We start from the raw sequence: 26867 nt of genomic DNA, 5'->3' as shown, positions 1-26867 counted from the left end.
ACCCAGAGTCTAATTTTCTTTGCGTTATAAATTCTTCACAATTTTATTTCTCTTTTTTTCTTTTTGTATTGGAGTCTAGTTGATTCACACTGTTGCGTTAGTTTCAGGTGTACAACAAAGTGAATCATTTACACAGACATATATAGTCTTTTTAGACTCTTTTCCCACACAGGCCATTACAGAGTATTGAGTAGAGTGCCTTGTGCCATTCAATAGGCCTTTGGTAGTTATCTATTTTATATATATATACACACACATATAGTACTGTGCATTTGTCAATCCCAATCTCCCAATTTTTCTCTCCTTCTCCTCCCTCCGGATAACCATATGTTTGTTTTCTACACTGGTAACTCCATTGCTGTTTTGTAAACAAGTTCATATGAAACATGTTTTTAGACTATGCATGTAAGTGACATCACAGGCTTCCCTGGTGGGTTGGCAGAAAGAATCTGCCTGCCCATGCAGGAGACTTGCAGATGTGGCTTTCATCCCTGAGTTGGGAAGAGCTCCTGGAGAAGGGAATGGCGATCCACTTCAGTATTCTTGCCTGAGAAATCCCACAGACAGAGGAACCTGGTGGGCCATAGTCCATGGAGTCACAAAAAAGTCAGACACGACTGAGTGACTAAATAACAACAAGCGACTTAAGTGATATTGTACGGTATCTGTCTTTCCCTGTCTGACTCACTTCACTCAGTGTGATGACTTAGAGAGGACAATCTCCAAGTCCATGCATATTGCTGCAAATCCTGCTTTGGCCACTTCATAGGCCCCATTTCTGGGAGACTTCTGTGCTTCCCTCAAATTTGTTCATAAGGGAAACACCATCAGAAGCAAACTTCTGCAGTAGAGAGAACTGGCCTGGAGAGCCGGTCAGCCACCTACAGGCTGTGTGCTGCCGCGGGGGTCCGTCTGCCTCCATCTCAGTCTGCCTCATCTGTGAAATGGGGATCATCATACTACATTACCTCTATTTTAAAGTGGCTTTAAACCCATGACATAGTTTTAATCGACACACATACATAATGTGCTTCTTTTTGCCAGAAGACATTATGAGTCACAAGACAGATGCCAATTTCAGAAATATTAAATTGTGACCAAATGCCATCTAAGAAATAGTGGATACTGTGCAGCCTCTGCTTAATGAGCCGCTGGCCATCAAGGGACTGGCACCGGGTCTGGCATGTACCTGGGGTTCACTGAGTGAGGCTGCCTGCATTGCTGTTATTCCTGCGACAACGAAGAACTGCAGAGTCAAAGCGCTGCCCTCATTTGGGCCCATCTGAGTGAGGAATTCACACAGTGAGTGATGAAGTGACAGGGAAGCCTAAATGCTACTCCTTAGCTTGCTGATTTCAGGGGACACCCCAAAATATCATCAGAGTCAGAGCTAAACTTTTATGAGGAAATTGTTACATTTTTCATTTATTGTTATCCAAGATTAATTTCCTACCGAGTTAATCTCGTAGCCAGTCAATGATCACATCACAATGAATGCATTTTTTCTTCCACGTATGACATCCGGCCACAAGGTAATGCTCACAGAAGCTGGCCGAGTGTACACTCCCCCCACCCTCTGGTCACTGGCTTCAGGAAGAAGGGGTCTGCTCGTCAGGGTCGTCTGGGGCCAGGCCATCACTGAAAACACTTTTTCTCATCCGATGGTCCAGGCTCTCTGTTGGCAAGCACACAGGCAGGCAAGCATTCAGGGCTCGGAAACAAACCACGGCTGCCAGATAGCATCCGCTCATCTCTGCTTCACATGTGGAGGCCAAGTGGGCCTCAGAGCGGACCTGCAAGTCCACGATTCTGCAGCTGGAGGCGGGCAATCCTGTGCTGGGCAGCGGCTCTGAGAAGCGTTTACACCACACAGCTGGGGCACACTCAGCATCCTTCCTAAATCATACCTCTTTTTTTTTTTCAAATGTGTGTGCAAGCTCTTTCTAGAAATACCACCTTGCCAGTGCTTTCACTTTGCCCTTGCAGCTTCAGAAAAACAGCAGTGAGTGTTTTACACACACAGCTGAGACCTGCAGGCACAGGGGATCTGGCTGGGTTGAAATCCCGCAGGGTAAAGATGCCTATTGAAATCGGGCCATCGCGGACTTTTCAGCTGTTTGAGAACAGCCTGTGCTCATTGTGACGAGAATGAGGATGACCGTGGTGGCCATCCTGTCCCTTAGACAGCCCTGCTCCCCCTGTGGTTCAGAGCTAAAACCATCTCTGCTTCCAGATTCTGCAGGGGAACCCCAGAAAATAATAAAGGTATTTTCTGAAAAACTCCTTAGTCTGTGGCATAAACCTGGAGCACTGACATGTATAGCTTGAGGCTTATTTTTAGATCCTCTAGAGAATGAATGTGTGTGAGAGAGAGTCGGAGAGAAAGAGCAGCGAGAGAACGGTTTAAATCATAATAACTTCATAAAACAGAGTTTTCTTGTAATATTCTTTGGTAATGTTGAGCTGAAAATAGATTTACAATCAAAATGGGCTTAATCTGATATTAAAGAATTCTCTTAAAATCCCCCAAACAATTGAGATTTTTCCCCCCTTTGGTTTGTTTTGCGTTAGCTCCTCCAAGAGGCTGTGGATATAAAGAAATATACTGACATTAATTTTAATAAGATGAGTCTTATATTGGTTAGTGGAGGCAGTTTCAGCTCCAGATATGCTACCAATGGCCCTTGTGTTTAACTGAGAGGGTGCCTACCACCCAGAGAGACAGGAGACTCCCCAAGGGACAGGACACTGCCTGACATGGGGCCTTTTTGACAATAACAGACCGCTAAGTGGATGCTTTCCAAGGTTAATACATATTTCTGCATCCACAGCCAAAACATTTGAAAGGGTTAAAAATCTAGGTCTTTCCTGGGGATGTGGCACTGGACCCTAAGGTTCTGGCCCAGTCCTTGGGTGACTCGGATCAGAAACTGGGAAACTGATAAATTTTAGAAAAAATCTCCACTAGAACAAGTGCCCAGTCTCTTCTGGAAGACAGCCTTAAAAAAAAAAAAAAAAAAAAAGACAGCCTTGGCATCAAAATTGCATCATTTTTGCTTGGTTCTTTGTCCTCATGTAGGTCTTTTCATGTCTGGGGAGTGAATCTATTTCACTGCACAGCTATTACTTCAGTTGATGAGGGCTAATAAAAATTCTTAATTAAAAATAATTGTATTAATGATATCATAATCATGAGCTGTAATTCCTAGTTTTGCATATAGAATCGTTTGATTTTGAAACAAATCATCACCTAGCTCTCAGTTGGCTTCCTATTGACCAAATTAATCACGTAGGAGAGAATATTTTGATGCTGCAGCCAATTTTCTTTATGATTCACAGCATCTTAAGAGCTCCTGGTTTTGATGGAACCATGATACACAGTCTTGTCTCCATACCTGCATTTGCTTGCCTGCAGCAAAGACCCTGATGAACCCAACTCTTTGCAATTTGGTGAGAGACATCTGCATCTGTCTCTGGTAAAGCTCCACCATGATTCACACAGGCCATAGTATCTCTCCCACCACTTTCTGTGTCTTTACAATCAGATAATGCTTTGGGACACAGACAAGGAGTCGCTGTAATTGCTCTAATATGACCATTGTTGCGTGACCAGAAGGTTTAATTTTTTCCAAACTGTTCCCGGCTCCCATTGCTACAGACCATGCTTTTCTTTGGTACATGGAGGGAAAACTTTCTAAGAGCAGGAGGTAAAGTGGAGACCCAACCAGGACTGTTGGTGGTCCCGGTGGTCCATACGGGGTCTTTGGAGAAGATTCGAAGATGAAGCTTCTCCTGCATGTTCACCTCGAGTTCTTAAGGATGCCCTTTGCCCTGAAGTTTTGCAGTCAGAGGTGCAATGCCTGCTCCCGTGACTTTAAAGGCAAATCATGAATTCAGAGGAGTGTCACACGTGACTGATGGCTCTGAAAAGTGAGAGGCGACTAAGAAATGAGTAAGCTGACTATTCTAGGCAGAACGTTGGGTTTTGTTTTGTTTTGTTTATTTTAAACTCTAATGATTTCATGTAAATCTGTCTTGGCTATAGCAGGTTATGAATAAACTCAGGGCCAAATTCTTAGTCATTCAAAGGTTCTGGGATTTCAAATTGTGTATCACCTGCTGTCAAGGAAGGATTCTAAGAGGATTACTGCTTTAGAGCTGCTTGGCTTTTGGCCCTCGCCCCAGTCCTTTATGACGTCTGGCAAGAGTGCCAGTGGAGAACCATTTGCTTCTAGTGACTCTGGGAGCGGCATTCCACCCCTGAGGACCTGTGGGCAGAGTGGAGGGAAGAAACCCTAGCTGCTGATAGCATCTTGAGTCTCACTGTTTGGATCTTGGCAAAGGACCTCAGATTACAAGTATAACTGTAATGGGTTGAATTGTATCCCACCTTACCCACCCCCCACAATAAAAAGATATACATCTTCCCAGAATCTATGAATGTGACCTTATTTGACTAAAGGGTCTTTGCAGATGTAATTAACTAAAGACTCACTGAAAAGAGATCTTACTTGATTTAAGGTGAGTCTCAAATACAAGAACAAGAGTCCTACTAAAAAGAAGAAGAGGGACTTCCTCAGTGGTCTAGTGGTTAAGAATCTGCCTGTAAAGGATTTGTGTTCAATCTCTGGTCAGAGAAGTAAGATACAGCATTCCATGAGCATCTAAGCTCGAGTGCCACAACGAGAGAGACTGTGAGCCACAGTAAAAGTTTCTACATGACGCAAAGACGATCAATCCCATGTGTGACAACTAAGATCCAATGCCCCAAACAATATTTTTTTTAAAAAGAGTGGGACAATAGAGATGTGTAGCAGGAAGGTCTCACAAAGATGGAAGATGGAGGCAGCCCAGGAGTGATGCCTTTAAAAATGAAGGACACCGAGGACCACCAGGAGCTCCTGAGGAGCTGGGAGGGAGGCAGCGGACAGATCCTCTCTCAGAGCCTGCAGAGGAAATTCACTCTGCTCAGACCTTGGATTTGTACTTCTGGCCTCTAGAACCTCGAGGGAATAGAGAGCTGTGGTTTTAAGCTGCCCGTTTGTCTGCGGTCATTTCTTGCGGCAGCCCCAGGAAACGAACACGCTGTCTCTAATTGGTGTTCTGGCCACTTCCGTCTCTATGAGAATTTTAAGTGAATGTAATATTTCCTTCCCCAGGTTTCTGTACTTGTACCACGTATCTGAAACACAGGTTCATTTTTCAGCAGGTAGATTTCTGTTGGCTAAAGGATGCCTCTATGTTCTGTAGCCCTGTTTACAACACCTCGGACCTCAAGGGCACCTTAGTATGGCTTCTGCCTTAGGTCAGGTTCCCTGAAGCAGAGCCTGAGGCAGGGTTTCAGATGTTTGTGGCTAATTGCAGGAATGAGCTTCTAGAAACACCTTTAACAGGAGAACCAGGAGCAAGATAAGAAAGGAGGAGGTGAGAAAGGATTCTGGTCTCAGCTAAAGCCTGGCCAGCCCTGGTCCAGCAGTGGGAAGTGGAAGGGAGCTATGGAGCATTTATCACATCCCCCACCAGACTCCTTGCTGGGTAAGGACAGCACACCAGTTGGGCAGTGCCAGGCAGAGTTAAGAAAATGAGGTATGGGTCCTTGTCGAGTTTGGTATTTGGAGATTATGGAAGCTACGAGAAAGTGGGATGTTTCTGTAAAGTTTTAAGGCAGTCTAGCTCAAAGTTGGATTTCAGATACTAGACCACTCCCCAGGCTCTAACCTTTGGCAAGCTGCTTGAAGTATGTTTGCCTCAATGTTTCCATCTGGAAAATGGGAGTTCTAAGGCCCTTGTGAAAATCAAAGGAAGATAGTGAAATGCTCAGGTCTGTGCCTGGCCTGTGGTGTGTGCTTGGAGAGTTTTAGCTGCAAAGAGCCTAGAAGGGTGCCTGGACTCTTGCGGGAGCACCATAAGCATCTGCTGAATGAGACCTTGTGTCGTGTTGCGCAACTTCACACGTACACTTTACATTCGAGGACGTTATATCTTTGTGTTTGTTTTAATATAAGATGATTTTTCTTTAAATGCACATTATTAAGGAAGTTGCTCCAGGAGAGTGTGTCTGGCTGGCATTCTGTGCAGCCGCCCGGGGTCCTTGTGGGTTCCTGGGACGTGATCTCTCCTCTGTGCCTGATGCATTCAGCTGAAAAAGAGGACTTAGGATGGGATTTCGCAGGTCCAGGCTCGGTCTACAATGACACGTTTTACATATGTTAAAAGATCTTCAAGGTCAGGGCTTATTTTTTTCTTTTTTTTAATGCCAGAGACGGGGGAGCAGGCCAGGCCACGGTGGCGGGTTTACATGTTGCTGTCCAAAGCTCTTCTAATGAAGCAGGAGTGCTCATAAAATCCAGGATGAAAGCATGAAAACAGTTAGAAGATCCAGGTTGTAAATCTCTGCTCACAGTGGTAGACCTTCTGATACTCAGCTAGTGGGATGAGGTGTCAGTCTGTTTTTTTCTGTCTCATAGTTAGCCATTTCCCTAAAAATACAGCCTCATTGTGTGCCTCGTGGAATATTACTATGGGATTGAGTAATAAAAGAAACGTCATTATAAATGTGTGTAATGGAACAAAGGAGGTTGCCATGGGAACCTTGACTATTAATTTCCAGAAATTTCTGAGTCTGATTCATGAACTTAATGTTTCAAGGACCTAGCTGTTGTACTAAACATAGACAGAATGCCATTTTAGATAGCACCTTTCTATCTAAAAATCCCCAAATGCTTTTTAAAACATTCTGAGATATTTTGTCAAGGCCATATACAGACATGAGAGTTGGATCATAAAGAAGGCTGAGCACTGAAGAAATGATTCTTTCAAACTGTGATGCTGAAGAAGACTCATGAGAGTCCTCTGAATAGTAAGGAGATCAAACCAGTCAATCCTAAAGGAAATCAACACTGAATATTCATTGGAAGGACTGATGCTGAAGCTGAAGCTCCAATATTTCAGCCACCAGATGCAAAGAGCCGACTTATCAGAAAACACCCTGATGCTGGGAAAGACTGAAGGCAAGAAGAGAAGGTGATGACAGAGAGTGAGATGGTTAGATGGCATCACTGACTCAATGGACATGGAGTTGAGAAAACTTCGGGAGATAGTGAAGGACAGGGAAACCTGGAGTGCTGCAGTCCATGAGATTGCAAAGAGTTGGACACGACTGCGTGACTGAAAGAGAACAACAGCAAAGATAATTTGATGGTGTATGGTAAAGCACTTAATTGACACCAGTTCAGTTCAGTCACTCAGTCATGTCCTTGACATCCATACACATGCGGATAAGCAAAAACAAGGACTCCAACTTTTCAGTGGTGATACTGCATGCCAGAGCACACATACAAGCAGACTTCTGTATGTGGGGTTTTAGCAAAGTTCAAGATTTTTCAGGTTGCTCCCTGGATGAGAAGCATACTGTGTGTCCTTCTGCAAACCTGGAAGACACGCAGCTACTGAATGAGCCCTAGGTCTTTCCTCACAACAGAACTAAACCTCTGATAAAAGTGAAAGTGTTAGTCACTCAGTCATGTCCAATTCTTTGTGACCCCATGGACTGTAGCCTGCCAGTCTCCTCTATCCATGGGATGTCCCAGGCAAGAATACTGGAGTGGGTAGCCATTCCCTTCTCCAGGGGATCTTCCCAACCCAGAGATCAAACCCCAGTTTCCTGCATTGCAGGCATATTCTTTGCCATCTGAGCCATCAGGAAAGCTCTAAACCTCTGATAAGAGGTTCCCAGTCCAAACCCAGAAGTTCCTGAGATCTGTTTTTGGAAGGAGATCAAATTAGACAGGGGAAGAAGCAAAGAAAAGTGAAAGAGAACTGAGAGGATTCTTGGTTCACAAACTACCTCCATGTGCCTTTGGAGATTCGAGAAGGAACTTCAAGTTGGGCTCTCATCTCTGGGGGTGACCATGACTCTTTTTTCTTTCTCCAGGAAGCACCTTGACCTTCCACATGGGCAACCTTTCAGAAGCTAGTCCAAGGACTCCAAGGTTCAAGCATGAAGGTTTCAGGATGGCTATGATTGTTCCAGCAAATTCTAAGCATGCGTGTTCCCATGATGTCCAGCCATCAGTGAGGCAGTGACAATGGTTCAGACAAGGGGCTGACCCCCTGACCCACAGCAGGATGGCTGTTCAGTGACAGTCTGGCTTCTTCTCCCCGCTTTGATTGAGAGGCAAATACAAACCACTCCTGGGAGACAGTGTTATGGAATGCCCTGCTTAGGGTACCCATAATTCATCTGCTTCAGAAATTCCTGCTCTGGAGCCCACAGCATCCAGAGAGGGATTCCAGAGCCAGGAATCTAGAAGAATGAGGAGCCAGGAGCAAATATTCCATGAGACACATGGACACTTAACTGACTCACGAACCGTGCTCAAGGAACATTATCATCCCCTGTAGGCTACTGGGGACATAGCAGGCATGTGTGCTGGGGCCTTCCACACCAGAAACACCCATGGAGCAGCTAAAAAGGTGATGCACTGGAATGAAACTTTGTGTGTTTTGAGGGTAGGTGGACCAATGGTCAGGCAGGGGACAGGAAGGCGGCTGGTCCTTGAAGAGCAAGGTGTCAGAAGCAGAGGCCTTCCTGCCAGGAATAGCTGGAAACTCAGCCACACTCCCAGGACTTGTCGTATTTGATTTGGAGGAGCTGGGAAATACTCTATCTTCTCAATTAGTACGTCTTGAATGTCTGAATAAATGAATGAGAGTCACCATTAAAACATAAAGAATTAGAAGTGAAAAATGTAGACATATGTGTACTGTGTTGGGCTTCCCCAGTGGCTCAGCAGTAAAGAATCTGCCTGCAATCCAGGAGACATAAGAGACACCGGTTCTATCCCTGGGTCAGGAAGATCGCCTGGAGGAGAGCATGGCAACCTACTCCAGTATTCTTGGCTGCAGAATCCCACAGAGGAGCCTGGCGGGCTACAGCCCATTTGGGTCACACAGAGTCGAACACAACTGAAGCTGTCTTCTGAGCGCACACACATGCATGCATGTATTCTGTGTTACCTCGGCAAGTTCCAAAGTGCTCACCCTGCTCGGGAGTAATTCTGCTCAGTTTAACCTCGGTTAGATGTTACATGCAAGGCCGTGAGCTTGTCACTGGGGTGTCCATGAATCTCAGCCTCTGCCTTCAAGGAGCCCTTGATCGGGTGCTTTGGCAAACAGACATGCCTTTGGCTTGAGGACTGAGGTGATGATACAGGCCATTCTGCCCCTGAGCAGAGGGTTAAGGATGCCCGTGTGTGAAAAGCCCCAAAGCATGGAAAGACTGTGGGACTCAGCACAGCTTCCTAAACACCAAGCATAGAGCATGCATCTCCCTCTTCACTGCAGTCAAAATTGATGGGGTGGGGATAGGAGGTGGGGAAATGGGGGTGGGTTTGTCCTAGACACAGCAGGTTCCAGGCTGAGCCCAAGTCCCCTGGAACTTCCCCAGCCAGATGGCAAAGGGCAGTCAGGGGTGATGGAGCGAAGGTACCCTGATATCTTATGGCACTGCTTTTCCTAAAGTTGAGATTCAGCATCTGAAACACATCGTTGTTGCCCAAGAGACCCAGGAGTGCTGGGTGGCCTGAATCCACTCACCAGTCAGTACTGAACATGAACCAGAACCTACCCCCCTTCCCAGCTCCCCTGACTCCCAGTTGAATGTTCTTTGTAGTGTTCTCATGTGTGGGAACCACATCCAGGGCTTGTCCTCAAAAGGATGCCGTGGAAAATAACTTGAATTAGGGCCATGCCCTCCTTCAGGTGGCCTGCGTCAGTTAGAAAAGGCAAAACTGTCACGTGCGTCATGCTCTCCGGGTCTTAGTCTCCAGGGTGAAGGCAGTGTTGTTTCTAGGTGGCCGTAGGCTCTAGGTGTGAGCAGACTTCCCACTAGGGCACAGACCCTCAGTGCTAGATCAGCCAAGGACTAGGGTACCGTGTGGCGAGCCCCTTTACAGGTTTACACGGACTCCATTTTATACCTTTCCCTTTGGTGTCACTGGAGAAGGAAATCGCAACCCACTCCATGAAGAATCCCAAGGACAGAGGAGCCTGACCGGCTACAGTCTATGGGCTCACAAGAGTTGAACACGACAGCAACTAAGCACAGCTTTCGTGTCACCCTGAAGACGGCATGATCAGACCGGGGGGTTTTCTAGTCCCACGGTTGTCCCCACATTTTAATCCAATCCTCCCCCGTCTCCACCTTGCTTACCAAAGGGTCCCCACCCTGCCAGACACTTGCCGAGTAAGGAGCTGCGGGGATCCCAAGGAGGCCGTTAGAGTATTTCCTCTGAAGACCCCACACCTAACTCGGTGAGGTCCTCACCCCGAACATTTCTTCCCTGACAGGACAGGGCGAACCCAGGCTCTCTTTCCTGAGACATTTACATCCCTGAGGTCAAAGCCCCTGGAAGAACCCCAGACTCTTCTCACCTGGAAAAATGTGTGGGTTCCTCACCCTCTTTCAGCCGAGACGCCCTCCTTCAGACAGACGAAGGTTTGCCAGGGCGTTTTCCAGTGCGCTGCTCAGGCCTGGAGGCGGGTGTGACAGGCCTGTAGGTGGACGTCAATGGCGGCGCTCCTCTGGGTCTTGGCGACCTTCTCCCGCCGGCCCCGAGGGCCACAGGGCTGCGTGGGCGCATGCGCGCGGGCTCGTGGGCGCATGCGTGCCGGCGTGTGCGCTAGGCCGGCGCAGCGGCGGCGGCGGCAGGCAGAGCCCCCTGACGATTCGTGTACTTCCCGATTCCCTGTGATGCGTTAGAGAGACGAGAAGGCAAAGCCGGCTGATACAATGGTGGTTTCCTCAGGACTCCAGGACTGAATTAATTGTGTACACCTTGAGGAAAGAGTGGAGGAAACAATAGGCAAGCTCCCTTTAAAGTCGTCTTATTAAGGGAGAAGCAGCCTGGCCTCTCTCTCGCAGGGAACCTCCGATCTGCCTTATCAAACACAAGGTGCTTGCCAGATGCAACAGGTTCCTTCCTCCGGAGCTGTGTTCTTACATTCTCACACCCCCTGTAGGCTTTGAAATCAGTGTTCAAAGTGGACTTTCTGAATTCATGAAAACCCACAGGTCTGTAATCCATCCCTAATGGAAGTCAAACATGACACCGGCGAGATAAAACACGGTGGCCTCCCCCTCTGTTCACAGTAGGTGTCTGCGGATAATAAATATTTTATTTTACTACAAAAACAAATAACTAAACATACCCCCTGTGTTTGTTCTGAACTCGACAGTAGCTTTTGTGAGTTTACTCTATTTCAAAGCCGAGCAAGGAAACCAGAGCGTCACGTCGGCAACTGGGTGCGCTCTTGCAAAAGGAAACCAAAGCTGCTTTCATTCTCTACAAACCGAGTATTACAGGGTGCCAGTCCGTGCCCCTACGTGGAGGGACTTGTTGGCCCTGTTCGGCCAAGTCCTGGTTTGGGGAGCAAAAAGGAGCCACCACAAAAACAGGCAAAGAGCAATGAGGTTTGGCATTCGTTATCTCTTGACTTAAGTGGTTATGATCAACGCTCCATAACCAACCTTCACCGAGAAAATGGCAACACGTTGACGGACTTGGTGCCCTGTGAATTTCACCTTCCTGTACCCAAGATGCATCTGTCCTGTGTCCTCTGGTCCTTCTAGAACAGAGAATGATGGGTCAAGTTCTCAGGCTTCCCGTCTCCAAGAGGATTCAAGACCAGCTTCAATGAAAATCACCTTGTTTCATGGTCTCCATCAGGCTGTAGCATACTATAATAATAGAATTTTAGTGGTTTCAAGAAAGTACTTCTGATAAGCAACAAGCTTTAAATCAAATTGGTGACTGAGTGAATAAAGTGGGCAATACTGGATATTTGTCTGTTGATGCTGCTAACTTTATGACTGTTTATGATTTGTCTGCTCTGTGAATCGTCTGAGTTGGTGACAACACTGGTAATTCTTCTGGAATATTATTTGACCTTCTGCTTCTCTGGTCACGTTGCTATGACTTAAGGGTTGAGGGGAGATTTTCATGGGTTGAAGTCTCCAGTGCATTTGTGTAAGCTAGTGGCCACATAGAATACAGCCCCTGGAATTCAGTGTAGTGGTGACCAGAGTAAGGGGGGACTGTAGGCCAGGTCTGGTTGAAAAGTATTAGCAGTAGCATGTTATTTAGCCTTCATTTTAGTCTTCCTGTCCCACCATTTCTTCTGGTTTCAGAGTATACAGGTCTGTGTGAATTCTCAGAGCAGTACAGTAGGGCAACCCAACAGAGTGTCAGCAGGGCATATCCTCAAAACCTCTGTTCTACCTCTATAATGATTGACCATGCACATCAACTCAGAAGGTGTTTGGGGATGAGATTAGCATGCAATTCAAAGAACTTTGAGTAAAGCAGATTGCCCTCCCTCATGTGGTGGACTGTGTCCCACCAGTTGAAGGCCTGAATGGAACAAAAAGATGGACTTTCCTGAGCAGAAGGGAATTCTCCAGCAGACTGCCTTCAGATTGGACCTGCACCACAGGCTCTCTTGGGCCTCTAGCCTGATAGCTCACACTGCAAATTGGGTCTTGCCAGTCTTTCCAATTGTGTAACCCAACCCTTTATCATAAATCTCTTTCTCTATAATTTATATACACATTTTATTGGCTCTGTTTCTCTGGAGAACACTGACTAATATGACCTCCCAGCCAAACCCAATAAGAATTAGATGCTATCTAATAAGAATAACATGGTTGCTGGCTTATCCTTGGTGGATTCTACTTAAGGCTCCAGGAGCCCAAGGAAATGTCTATTTTGATTTTACTGAGCTATGTCTCAGTGCAATGCACCCCCTGCCCCAGCCTTTATTCACCCAGTATGTGACACAGTGAAGATACCATTTTGAATTCATTGCAACCAGTTGCTACTGACATCAATGGCATTTTTTTGCTGAGTGCTTCTTTAAAGGGCACTTCATGAGAAAGAGAAAGATAGGTGATGATAACCCTATATACAAAACAGAAAAAGAGACACAGATGTACAAAACAGACTTTTGGACTCTGTGGGAGAAGGCGAGGGTGAGATGTTTCGAGAGAACAGCTTTGAAACATGTATATTATCTCGGGTGAAACAGATCACCAGCCCAGGTGGGATGCATGAGACAAGTGCTCAGGCCTGGTGCACTGGGAAGACCCAGAGGAATCAGGTGGAGAGGGAGGTGGGAGGGGGGATCGGGATGGGGAATATATGTAAATCCATGGCTGATTCATGTCAATGTATGACAAAAACCACTACAATATTGTAAAGTAATTAGCCTCCAACTAATAAAAATAAATGGAAAAAAATAGAAAAAATAAAGGAAAAGATATAGAAATTATTAAGTTTCATTTTTGGCAGTGGCTTCTCTGAAGCTCCATTTCAAATTTGGTGTTGAATTACAGAATCTATATAGTTTCTTACCAAAAACATGTTCTTCCTCCTCTTTTCTTTGTCAGCATTGCCTTTTCCCACTTTGTTTTGTTTTCTTTTTTCCCCACTTTGTTTTGTTTTCTTTTTTCCCCACTTTGTTTTCTGTCTCCAAGTGACTGACATGATTTGGAAGAGATGACGCAGAAAGAAGTAACAGTGGGTACAGTTCATGCTTGGAGTCCTCCCTTCATCCTTCTTGCTCTTGTTCTCAGCCTGGGCTTATTGCTGTGGGCTCTGCTCCATGGTTTCAGACAACCAGGACTCCCGACAGGAGATCGGAGGGTGGCTGGACAGAAGAACCAGGGTGGTTGCTCTCCCTGTGAGGTCCCTCAGGCTGGCTGTGTCCCCCTGACATGACCTCCCTGTTCTGTCAAGCTAGGGTCTGACCTCATCTGTCTCCCTGATTCCCACGTCTGGCCACTGTTCCCTCTCCTCATTCGTTTGGGCATCAAGGTAGTAATGCCTCTATTGTGGGGAGTCCTCACAGTATCCCCCATGGTTTCCAGTTCCCCCCACCCCCCCACATCTCTGTAATTAGATCCTTTGTCGATAAGCTCTCCTTGAATTGGCTTTGCAGGGGCAGCAGTGGTAAGTGGACTCATTGGAGCTTTTTCCCAGAGGCCTGGGGAAAATGTCTCTGCCCAGGGCTGCCTGGGGGCATGATGGACCAAGGGCCCCAAAGAGACCTAGGTGTCCTGTGGTCCCCTGCCTGGCAGCTGGCTGGATGATGGTGTCTGGAGGAGACCCTTTGTGGAAGGACCTCTGTTCAGCCCGCCGTAAGCCAGTTCTCCCTTGCTTCAGATGGGCTCTGATGTGGGGAAGAACAGTCTGCTGGACAACATCTCTGCTGGACAACCTCTGGGCCACGCAGAAAGGTGTCTGATGGCACACACCAGACCCCGTATGTACCTGGCCACTTGTTCCTCACGTGGATCGGTCTGAGCGGAGCGGTGTCACAGTGACTGTCCTAAGTTCCCCGAGCAGGCTGGCCCGCACAGTCTGTGTTCTATGTGTTTAACTAAGACCCTAAATATTCCTTTAATACAGTTTGGGGAACTTTTTAAATGTACTCCGGTGGTTTATATCATCATTCTTACTGTACTAAAATTTACATGCCCTTTTTTTTTTTAAAAAAAATAATATTGTCATGTAAATTTTTGTAAGCTCCAGGGTTATTTTATGACCCATAAACTGAGACAATATATTAAAATCTTGGAAGAATTTAATATCAGCAGCAGATTATCCTAAAAAAGAAAAACCCACACCTAATTCCTGTGTATTAAAGAGACAGAGGCGTATCAAGTATGTTAAAAGGTTTAATAGCTGTTAGTAAATTTTACTGCTGATGTCAATAACTGCATAATATATTGGGCTAGTTAATAGGTCAATGGAACATATTTATATCTTGCTATAAACTGTTTACCCAAGAACAAGCTAATTTCTAATGATAATGAAACACGGAGTCAATAAATATTAATTTTAGCATTTCTAATTTAAATACAATTTTTTACATCTGCCATAAATGTTGGGCTGGCAGCATTAAGACATATATTATTGGTTTTGTGTACCAAGGGCAAGTGTGTTAAGAACTTGCTGTGATATTTGGCCTGTAACACAATGTTTGTAAGTGATACTGCCTTCAAGGTATGCGATTCTTTATTTTGCTAGTAAATCCATAATATACTAATGATGCATCTAAAATTTTTGTTCAGCCCTTATCTATTTTAATGTATCTTTAAAAATAAGCATATTTTAAATGCATCTTTAAAAATGGTACCTTTTAAAATCATGGCGTGTTCTTACACTGAACACATTTTGAATTCACAGATAAGTTCTTTTCTTGATTCTAATGACTTTCTTTCAATTAATTCAGTTTTGCATTAACTACAAAACCCAGCAGAAGTGAACCTCCATTTCTGCGGAAGAGCGTGTTTCCGGGGAAAAAACACAATGCCATAAACTGTGTTTCCAATGGGTTAGAGCGGTGAGGGGGTGAACAGTTCATGATGAGTACTTCTGTGAAACAGTAACACTTGGAAAGTAGATGTTTCTAAGATCTTTTCATCTTGCGGGGTCTCCTGAAAAAGGATGCACATGCACACAAACACACATGGAGAGGATCTGACCATGGCTTTTTTTTCAAGGCAGAGAAGATGTCATGGGATGTTAGTCCCATGGACAAGGGTTTATATACCTCCCTCTGCTTGGTGCATTACTGGGCACTGCTCAGCAGCCATCTGTCCGTCCATCCTTCTGTCCCTCTGTTCCTGTCACTGATGCTGCCTGAGTTAGCTCTCCACTCAGAGTCCTTCTCACCCTGCTGAGTTTCATCTCTTCTTACAAATTCTTCCCAGGCTGCTGGTGGGGACTGAACTGTGCCACCCACATAGCCCCCAAAACTCATATATCGAAGCCCCAATCTGCAGTACTTGAGAACATGATTGTAGAATGAATGGGTCTTTAAAGAAGTACCTTAAGTAAAACGAGGCTATAGGAAGCTCTGATTCAAAATGACTAGTGTTCTTGTAAGAAAAGGAAGAGATCCCAGGGATGCGGGTACATAGACAGAGGACCATGTGAGGACACCATGGCCACCAGCATGTCAAGGAGAGAGAACTCAGGAGAACGCCTGCCTACACCTTGATCTTGGACTTCCAACCTTTGCAATGGCAGCTCTAGCAGACAGATACACTTGCTAAGTCATGAATGCTAAATTTTAACTGTAAGAATATAGCACTCTAGTTTTGAGAAAAGTGTAAGTCAAAAATATTTCCATTAAGAAGCCAGGATTTCTCAGGGTGGGAACACTTCTGTGTGGTAGGGCCGTTCTGTGTGATGCAGAAAATTTAGCAGCATCCTGGCCTTGACCCAGAAGATGCCAGGAGCATCCCATGACTCAGGACGATCAAATGTGTCTCCCCACACCGCCCGGTTGAGAATTGCTGCGGTTCACCCATGCTGAAGACGCAGACCCCATGCATGTGTGCGTGTGCACTTGTGTGCAGGTGTGTGTCTGTGTCTACGAGAATGTAGTGCTACGTGCGTTCATCTTGTAAACAACAGAGGAGAGGATCACAGACCCAGCAGGAAGGGTTTGGCCCGGGGCCACGGGCTCTGGGGGCACTGACAGCCCCAGGACAGGACGTTGTCCTTCTCCCTCTGCACAGCACAGAGCCACCCTCCCCTGGTTCCCACGGGAGGACTGGGCAGCGGCTGAGGCAGGTTGGCGGCCGTCAGGGAAGCCAGTGGCAATCTTGCCATGACCCCATCCTGGCACACTGGCCCTGTTTCCTGGTGCTATGTCAGTGGAGTTCACGAGCACGCTACACTCCTCCCGGCTGCCTCTAGCTCTGAGCCCGCCATTGCATGCAGCCATGGAAAAGGTGAAAATGATCAACTCGTCGTCACTGGGGGAGCAGGTGTGGGGGCCGCAGGGGAGACAGGCAGGCTGCTCCCTTCTGCCGCCTCCCACCCTGCTGTGCGCTCTTGGCGTCTGGCATCCTCGCCCTACATCCTGCAAGCTTCCGGGTGGTGTGGCCAACAGGGGTCAGTGAGAGCTCTGGAGGGGAGCGGGGTCAACGTGGTGACTCCCCTGCACCCCCACTGCGGGCCCAGTCAGGTGGGAAGCATCCCCACCCTTGCTGTCCTGGGTCTTCATCTCCCTTTCTGACTCCCCGCAGGTCTTCGGTCAGACCCCTGGCCCGTGCCTTCTGTAGCTGCCCGGGCCAGCTGGGGGAGCTTGATTCCTACTGAGCTGAGTCTTGAGCCTGTGGTTGTCGTTACCCTGTTTTGTAAAGGTCACTATTGCCTTCAATTTTCTCTTTTATGTTTAAACTGACACAATTCCCTCAATTAATGTATTATATTAAAGATTAGACTTTAATAATCTAGTTTTTTATTAATATATATTTAATATTTAATGCTAATATTTTATGTAGCGTTCTCAGTCGTATTACTCTAGTATAAATTTTGCTAATAAAATTAATTCTTTTTTTCTATTTTACCTTTTGAATACTAAAGATTATGGTGGAGTAAAAATAATTAGATTTCTTTGGGGTAAGTGATGAGGAGAAAAGATTTATTTCTCGGGAAATGATTCACCCTCTGCATCCTCCTCTAACTCCCTAAACCTCCTGTAGGCACCTCAAGTCCCCCAAATGGGCCCCGAAAGGCAGGTAACGCACACCTGCCAATGCTTCTTTGTTGATTTTTAAAATTTTAGAATTAGGGAAACCTTACAGAAAATCTAATGAGCCCTCAGTTTTACAGGTAAGAGCAGCCTCCGTCATTCCACAAGCTTGAGGTACCTCAGCTGAGAAACCTCTCTTTCCTCCTCACCTCCTCCCTACAGGCGTAAGGTAGCTGGCACAAACCTTTGCATAATCTGATCTCTGAATTAGTAACTCTGTCACATAGCACATCGGAATATGCATGTCGCCTCACTGTGGATGGGGCCTCGGCTCCTCTGCCCGTGGGACTGTTTGATGTGCTTCTTTTCATCCTCCCTCCTCCTTCAGGAGGCACTTTCCATGGGTCCTTGTGAGGACCAGAGCGTGCGGACACAGGCAATGCCCACGGCTTCCCACCAGAATGTCCCCAGATCATGACGGGAGGTCTGCACGTCACCTTGAGGGGTCTCTTTGCCCCGGAATCTGGGATCCTCGTGCCCTCCTCCCGCCCTGCTCAGCTCCCCTTCTGCAGGCAGAATCCCACCCAGAACCAAGGGGAGCTCCTACATGATCTGGAACTGTTCCCCTCTCACCCTTGTCAAAATTTGCTTTCCCTGGAGGCTATTCATTCTATTGAGTTATCAGGCTGAGAGATGTCCCAGCATTCAGCAAAGATGTGGAGCTGGGAATTCGGACAAACTAGCATCTGATTAGGTGATACTGATGACAAAGTCCTTACTGTGCCAGCTCTCTGCCAAGTTGTTACATTAAACAAGCCCCACATCTCTAGTGATGGAAGGAACGCGCCACAGTCACTGAGGTGGGGAGGAGGACTGTTTGCACATTTCAACAGTCCCGCATCTGCATCTGCGTGCACTAAGTCACTTCAGCCGTGGCCTACTCTTTGCAATCCTATGGACTGTAGCCCACTAGGCTCCTCTGTCCATGGAATTCTCCAGGCAAGAATACTAGAGTGGGTTGTCATTTCCTTCTCCAGGAGATCTTCTGAACCCAGGGATCTAACCTGGGTATCCTGCATTGCAGGCAGATTCTTCATCATCTGAGCTACTGAGAAGTCCCTCATATAAACACTCTATTAATAACAAACCAATTTCAGGGAAAACAAATCTTCCCATTTGCTCTTCTTTTGTAAGAGGACCTCTTTGAATTTCTCTATGAATTTTTAAATCAGTTTTCCAGTCAGTCCCCAAATTAAGCCTCTGTGGAATCACTGGACTCCCACTCAGAATCCACTGATGTGATATTGATGTATCATCCAGTTCACAAAACTTACGTTTTCAATTGGCCTGTTAGCCCAGCTTGTCCAAAGAGTAAGTCTACATTATTCGCCTCATCTGTAACCTAATTTAGTAAGTTTTAAAATTTCTTTTGTAGATCTTTCCCATGTTAAGTATAGTATTTCTATGTTATTGTTCAGTCGCTAAGTCGTGTCTGGCTCTGCAACCCCATGGACTGCAGCAGGCCAGGCTTCCTGGTCCTTCACTATCTCCTAGAGTTTGCTCAAATTCATGTCCATTGATTTAGTGATATCATCCAACCATCTCATTCTCTGTTGCCCCTTTCTCCTCCTGCCCTCAATCTTTCCCAGCATTAGGGTTTTTTTCAGTGAGTTGGCTTTTCACATTTCTATGTAAATTCCTAAGTATATTTTAACTGGTTGTTGCTATATTTACAAGGCTTTTAGTGCTTGTATATTTGCTTTGCACTTTCCTAAAATTTTATTATGTTTCCCACTTGATTCTTTTGGTTTTCTAAGTTAACTTTTTTGTCAAATACATGTTTCCCTTCTCTTTGCAACAGTTATACCTGAAATATGTAGAAAAACTTACTTTAAAAACTTTCAAGTGATTTGAATCTTTTACTATTCTTCTGTTATTTATTGATGTTTCTAACATTATCAAATATTTGCTTATAAGATTTCTGTGTTTTGAAATCTATTAAAGTTTATTTAGGTTTTCTTCTGGGACTTTGTGTATGGCCTGTTAAAGTGTTTGTGTGTGATTAAACTTATTAATTTTCTTAATTAAATCCTCTATAGGTTAAAATTTTTTGTCTACTTTATTTTCCAATGCTGGAGAAATTAGATTAATGCTTCCCTCTCTGACTGTGGTTTCATAAATTCATTTTTATTTATAATTATTTTCCTTAATGTAGTTTGATTTAGCTATTAATATTTACTGATTATAGGATGATGACAGTTTTTCCTTCTCAGGCTATTTTAGTTATCACTGTCAAATATATACTCATTTGCCCTATTTAAATCTTTTTGCTTTGAATTATACTTTCTCAGTTAAGACTAGTGCTACATTTACTTTTCTTTCTATCAGTATTCGACTGTTTGATTCTTTACAAATGTCTATGTCATTTGATTTAGCATGCATGCATACACAAAGCTATACTGTGTGTAATGTGTGTTTACTCACCTGCAGATCTTTTAAAATAAAATCAATCAGTTACAGTTATCATCACTAATATATTTTGGCCTTTTTTCTGTCCCCAATCTTTTGATTTGTTTTCTATTTGATAACAAAACTGAATTTTAATTATTTTGGTTAAATGCTGGCCCCACCCCTCAGTATCACCAACGTGATGGACATGAGTTTGAGCAAGCTCCAGGAGTTGGTGATGGACAGGGAAGCCTGGCGTGCTGCAGTCCATGCGGTCACAAAGAGTCGGACACGACTGAGCAACTAAACTAAACAATCCCACAGCAGCCCTTGGGTTGCACTGGAGAATGATGGCTACACCCACTGCCTCCAGCTGCGTTGGGACCTTGGGAAATGTGAGTTTGGGGGCAGCCTCTTGCCAGTTCTCTTCTGACTGTGGAAGCACCAGGTGAAATCCCTACAGTGCTCCTAGCAAATGCTTGAACCTGTGAAACTTCTCCTTTCCCAAGATTGCTGTCTCACCACTGGGGAATTCTGGTTCCCTTTTAACGAAAGCAACAAGAACAGTGTTAATAAAATCAGCATTGTCCCAAGAACTCACCCTTATTTGCTGAAAGACAATGGCAGAACTCCCTGCTCAGCTAAGGTGAAACAGGCAAAAGTACATCAATGAAATCTGATCTTTGTGGTTAATTACAGCATGTTTTTCACGAGATCACCTCCTACCCACTAAGTATTGGGCCATTCGTTAGAAAGAAAGATCAACTCTGAATATTCTTTGGAAGTACTGGGGCTGAGGCTGAAGCTTCAGTACTTTGGCCACCTGATATGAAGAGCTGACTCATTGGAAAAGACTCTGATGCTGGGAAAGATTGAAGGCAAAAGGAGAAGAGAGAGCAGAGGGTGAGATGTTTGGATAGCATCACTGACTCAGTGGACATGAGTCTGAGCAAGCTCCAGGTGATAGTGGAGGACAGAGGAGTCTGGCGTGCTGCCGTGCATGCGGTTGCAAAGAGTTGGACATGACTGAACAATAACAACAGCATAATTAAATTGAGACGAACAACTCAACATGTGTAATCAACTCAACCTCCTCTGGGTCCTGGAGGCAGCAGAAGCTCTGTGAAGGACAGTATCAATAATTATCATTAATAAAACCACATCTCTGAGCAAAACGTTTGTCCAAAGGTTTTCATTCCCCCATGTTAGTAATTTAATGAGTCTAGCCACAAAGGCAGAGTGATTGGTGTTGAGAGATCTTTTATGTCAAAGTCAACTCTGCCACCAGCTAAACCTCGATTTCCTCATCAGTACAATGGGCATGATAGTGTCTGTCTTGTGAGCACATGGAGTTTATTAATGATATTCCACTTGAAAGGGATTAGTAAATGATCAGACATATTGTAGACTCTCAATAGAAGCTCCATTTTCCAGTTTCCATTGTTACCCCATCTATTTGTAATGAAGTGATGGGACCAGATGCCAAGACCTTAGTTTTTAAATTCAGGAGAGCAATAATTTATTGGTCCCATAGCTGTCTTCTCTCCATAGAGAAGAGCCATGGAAGTGGTGTTATATGCTAACCTGCTCTTGGACACCTCCAGAGTGGAGCAGGATTGGGGACTAAAGAAGGGTGAGATTGCTTTAAGTGACTGATACTAGGTAACAAGGATGGGAAGGCCAATAATGTGAGCTACCAGCACACCCTAAATAAAGGTTTACTTTCTTTGCATCAACACAGGAACCAGGGCTGATGTAATCAAAACCTACAATGACTGTGCTGGGATTTTCATCTGGACTGAGGGATTGCATGCTAACCTCCAATACCAGTCAGTTTAGACTTCTATCTATAGAAATCAACACAGTTTCAAACACAAAATAAATAGGATTCCAAATATTAAATTGAGGCACTGTACTAACACTCCAGAAAAGTTCCAAGGATACAAAATTAACATAAAAAAACAGAGAGATGTAAATATTGCCCTCTGAGGGTCCTCATCATTCTTGTTTCAGATAACATACACCCACAAAAATTAAAAACATAACAATTCAAAAGAAAAATTGGAATTTTAGAAATAAAAAATGGTATTACCAATGTAAACCAATAGGAAAGACAAAAAAGAAAACATCAACAATCTAGCTAAATAATAGAGCAGACATGGCTGGAGGTAAAATTAGTGAGATGGAAAATCTAGTCAAGGGATTTTATCACACTGCACTGCAGTAGGATTAAAAAGTTGGAGGATATAAGGGGAAAGTCAGATGCTATGAAGTTTGTCTCCAGATCTAGAAGCCCAGCATCTGTCCAACTGGGGTGGCTGCTGCTGCTAAGTTGCTTCAGTTGTGTCCAACTCTGTGCGACCCCATAGATGGCAGCCCACCAGGCTCCACCGTCCCCGGGATTCTCCAGGCAAGAACACTGCGGTGGATTGCCATTTCCTTTTCCAATGCAGGAAAGTGAAAAGTGAAAGTGAAGTCACTCAGTTGTGTCTGACTCTTTGCAACCCCATGGACTGCAGCCCAGGTTGAGTCAGAAAAAAAGAATGAAGAGAAAATGAGCAAACATTAAGAGAAAATTTCTAGAAGTGAAGCATTTCTTAGATCCTGTTATAAATACACTCCACCTAGATGCCTTAGTGAACTTTTTGAATTGCAGGATGTGACTCCTGGTATCAGTTGGTTCTTCTCAATTCCATCCCACACACTGTGAATGAGTGCTAAGTCACTTCAGTCATGCCCGACTATTTGTGACCCCATGGACTGTGGCCCACCAGCCTCCTCTGCCCATGGGATTCTCCAAGTAGGAATACTGGAGTGGGTTGCCCTGCCCTCCTCCAAGTGATTGAACCTGGTCTCTGGCATCGCCTGCTTTGGTGGAAGTGTGAATTGCAGGGTGTGCCAAGTATTACTCCTTGACTCCTGGTATCAGTCTGGCTCTTCTTAGCTCTGTCCTGCACTGAGGGAGCTAAAATTCTCTGATTTATGCTTAGGAGACTCCCTGGTCAGCGTATTTCAGTTCGATGCCAGAGACTCTAGTTTGAGGGTGCTGATGAGCAACAGAAATTGTCTCCAGTAGCCACAATGGGCTGGAGCGTGGGTTCTGGCAGACAGCGCTGGGGGCTTCTGGAAACAGACATACGGATGCTTTGGGCTTGTGGCTGTTGCTTGGTTGCTAAGTCAGGTTCAACTGCTTGCGACCCCACAGAGTGCAACACGCCAGACTTCCCTGATCGCTCTCTCCCGGACTTTGCTCAGATTCGTGTCCATTGAGCCGGTGATGCCATCCAACCATCCCATCCTGTGCCACCTTCTTCTCCTCATCCCTTCAGCATGTGTGAGCATCAAGGCCTTTCCCGGCAGCAGCAACGGGCTGGAGGGCGGGTCTGGCAGATAGCACTTGGGGGCTTCTGGAAACAGACATGTAGATGCTGTGGAGAGCCATGGTCACTGCACATTAACTCTGCAGTTGCTGTCCTGTCTGGACGCCCGAAGCCTTGGCAGTGGTCCTTTCTTTCTTGGTGGGTTTGAGAGCCTTCAGTCTTCTTTATCAAGTTCCTTCCCACTTGAAATACTTAGAAAGTAACCTGGTTTTCTGACAGAACCCTAACTGATACACAAGAAAAATGAGAAAATGCTAAAAGCTAACCAAGAAAGAGAAAATAGGCAAAAGTTATCAACACAAGAATTAGATAAGACTGGTGTTAAAATTCTAGCTTGCATCATGGGAGACAAAGAAATCGGTGGAGCAACGTCTTAAAAAAGATGTTTTGAACTAAGAATTCTCTACCTGTTTAGATTATTATTCAAACTAAAATCAAAGACCAAAAAAAAAATGCATTTTTACTCTTGGGACCCTTGAAAACACCACTGTCTTTTAAGGATTCTCTAGGCTGTAGTCCAGCCAAATAAAAACATGAATTTTGTAAAACAAATATATGAGATAAAAGAAGCAGTGATGAGGGAGCAGCAGAGGATGTGATGGTTGGATGGCATCACCGACTCAACAGACATGAATTTGAGCAAGTTCTGGGAGATAGCGGAGGATAGAGGAGCTTGGCATGCTGCAGTCCATGGAGTCGCAAGGAGTTAGATGCAAGGTAGGGACTGAACAGCAACAACAACAAAATAAGCAAAACTACTATGAAGCATTTTATAGCCTATTTTAGTGTACTTTTGGTAATATGACTGAACATTTTTCACACATTTATTAATAATTAATTACTAAGAAAGAATAAGGATAATTTTGAAAAAATATATGTACTTTCATTTAAATTTAGGATATAGGGGGAAAGACAAGTTGGCAAAGCTTTGTCTTATTTAAGGGAAGGGTAAAATTATGGTTAAGAATTGTCAGCATTGATATAAAACTTACTTAAGTATAATATTAGAAGAATATAAATAATATATATAAATTCCAAAATGTTAGAGCAAATAAGTAGGAAAAAAGAAAATGTAATTCATCCAACTAAAGCGTGGAAGACAACAAACAGTAAGGAAATCAAATACATCAATTAACACAATAAATGCACATGCATTGATTTTGCACATTAAAAGACAAAGAGCAGATTGGAAAAAAAAGAAAAGAATCACAATGTGCTATATACAAGAAAGACACACAAAATAACATGGCCTTGAAAAAGTAAAAGATTAAAAGATTGAAAAATAAGGAAAAAGATTGCAATAAATTTGACCAAAGATACTAAAAGAAAAGATATAAAAGGAAAGGAAAAGAAACCAGGAGTACATCCAAGTGGAAAACAAGTACAAATACCTAAAAGCACGTGAGACTCTTCTTAAGTCAATAGTAGAACATATTACAGAACCAGGGTAGGGCAGCGATGGCCAGGGACTGGGGGAGGTTGGGAGATGTTGGTGAAAGAAAACAAACTCAGCTAGAAGGTGGAAAAGCTCTGGGGTTCTGATGTACATAGCATGGTGAATATAGTTAGTAATGCTGCGTTGCATCCTTGAAATTTGCTGAGAGTAGACCTTAAATGTTCTTGCCTCACATGAATCCCAAGCAAGTAACTTAGCTGATGGATGTGTTAACTTGATTATGGCAACCATTTCACAGTGTATACAGTTATGAAATCATCAAGTTGTATGCCTTAAAAAATCTTAGCAACTTACAGGAAAAAAAAAAAAAAGAAAGAAACAGTAGGGAGTGTACTGCAAATTGCAACAGAAAAGAGATTCTCCATTGTGTCAGTTCATATTAATGTCATATCAAGTGTGAGCAATGGCAGGGAGCAGCAGGCACACTCATACGTTCAGTGTGGTTTAGTGAGCAGACGTCACTAGAGCATTTTTGGAAGGCAATGTAGCAGGATCACAATTGGCAGTGTGAATATCCTTGATAGCAAGTCTCTTGTAGAGACTTCTAGAAATACGAGCACAATTACGTTAAGCTAAAAGCACAAGGTATTCACTACAGACTTATCTCTTTAGCCCAAAACTGGAGTCAGCTTAAGAGCTGGATGACGGTGAGATGACTATGGTACATCCATTCTACAGAATACTATGCAGGCATCAAAAATCAAAGCATAAAATAACACTGTAAAAAAGTAAAAGCTACACTGACAGGGAGATACAGAGGCTGCAGAACACTATGAAGAATATTTAATAAGAGCAAATGTGAGTGTGTAAAATATTCACTTATGAATTTTGATTTAAAGATGTAAATGGCACACACCAAGTATTTCCAGCTGTTATTTTTGAAAAGGCAAGTAGACTTGGGAGGGGCTGGGAAAGAAATTTGTCTTTTAGCTCAATTTGGATCTGCATAATGACTTTTTTTTTTTACTAGCACAACTCCACTAATTTAAAAAATAAGAAAAGTATCTGAAGAAGTAGGGAGAAGCCTCTGAATCTTTGTTAAAGGAGCTCTGGTGAAAACCAGGGGAAACATCGGTTAATGTGTGGGGCGCAAGGGCGTGGACTTTGACCTACTTAAGATGATGCATTGATGTCAAGTCAAAAAGAATGTTCACATAAATAAGAGAAATATACTAAGAGCAGCTACTGTAAGTTTCAATGACCGCTTCAGTAGAAATAATTCTTTTTGAGACTGATGTTTTCAAACAAAACTGATCCTGATAAGCTCAAGTGGATGCAGATAGAATTTAAAAGTTACTTGCTTCCTGTTTCCCGATCTCTTTTGTGTTATTCTTCATTATTTGCCAAGGCAATCTGTGTGTCCCCTCTGTAGACACCTGACAATTATCTGCTTACCCACTAAATACCCAATTAAAGTACCACTGAGTCCAGTTCTCTTAGACCTGAGGCGACTGGAATGTTGTCAACATTACAGATACTAGGAATCATCTTCCCCTTTAGCGGTAAATAGGTTTGAAACAAATCCCCCAGGATGGAATAAAAAAATCATGATTCCCTGTAGGCTTGCCAGAAACACCAAGCATAAAATTAAGCACATTAGCCCGTCAGTATAAGCTAAGTGGCACAAGGGGAAAAGTTAAAAAACAAAAACCTCCAAACAACAGTGGCTTGCAGCAAATATTATGGGTCTCCTGTGGTGTTCTTCATATTGTCTTCACTACAGGACCCTGCTTGAAGGACTGGCACAAGTTTGGGAGGCTGCTGGTCTCCTGGTGGAGGGAAAAAGGAGATCACTGCAAAACAGCTCTGCTTCTAACACACCTGCCTGGGAGTGGCTCGTGCTCACACATCATTGGCCAAAAGATGTCATGTGACCAAGCCTGCAGAGACCCTGCAGTTCTGATGGGGAAATCATACCCTGAACCCAACAGTGTTTTATAATACTGAAGGATAGTTTCTACCACCTGGAGTGTTATTCACGTGCCCATGCACACAAACACAGATTCAGTACAGTTCAGTCACTCAGTCGTGTC

The sequence above is a fragment of the Muntiacus reevesi genome, chromosome 2 (assembly GCF_963930625.1).
Source record: "Muntiacus reevesi chromosome 2, mMunRee1.1, whole genome shotgun sequence".
Lineage (NCBI taxonomy): Eukaryota > Metazoa > Chordata > Mammalia > Artiodactyla > Cervidae > Muntiacus > Muntiacus reevesi.
Note: the sequence above shows the minus strand (reverse complement) of the source record.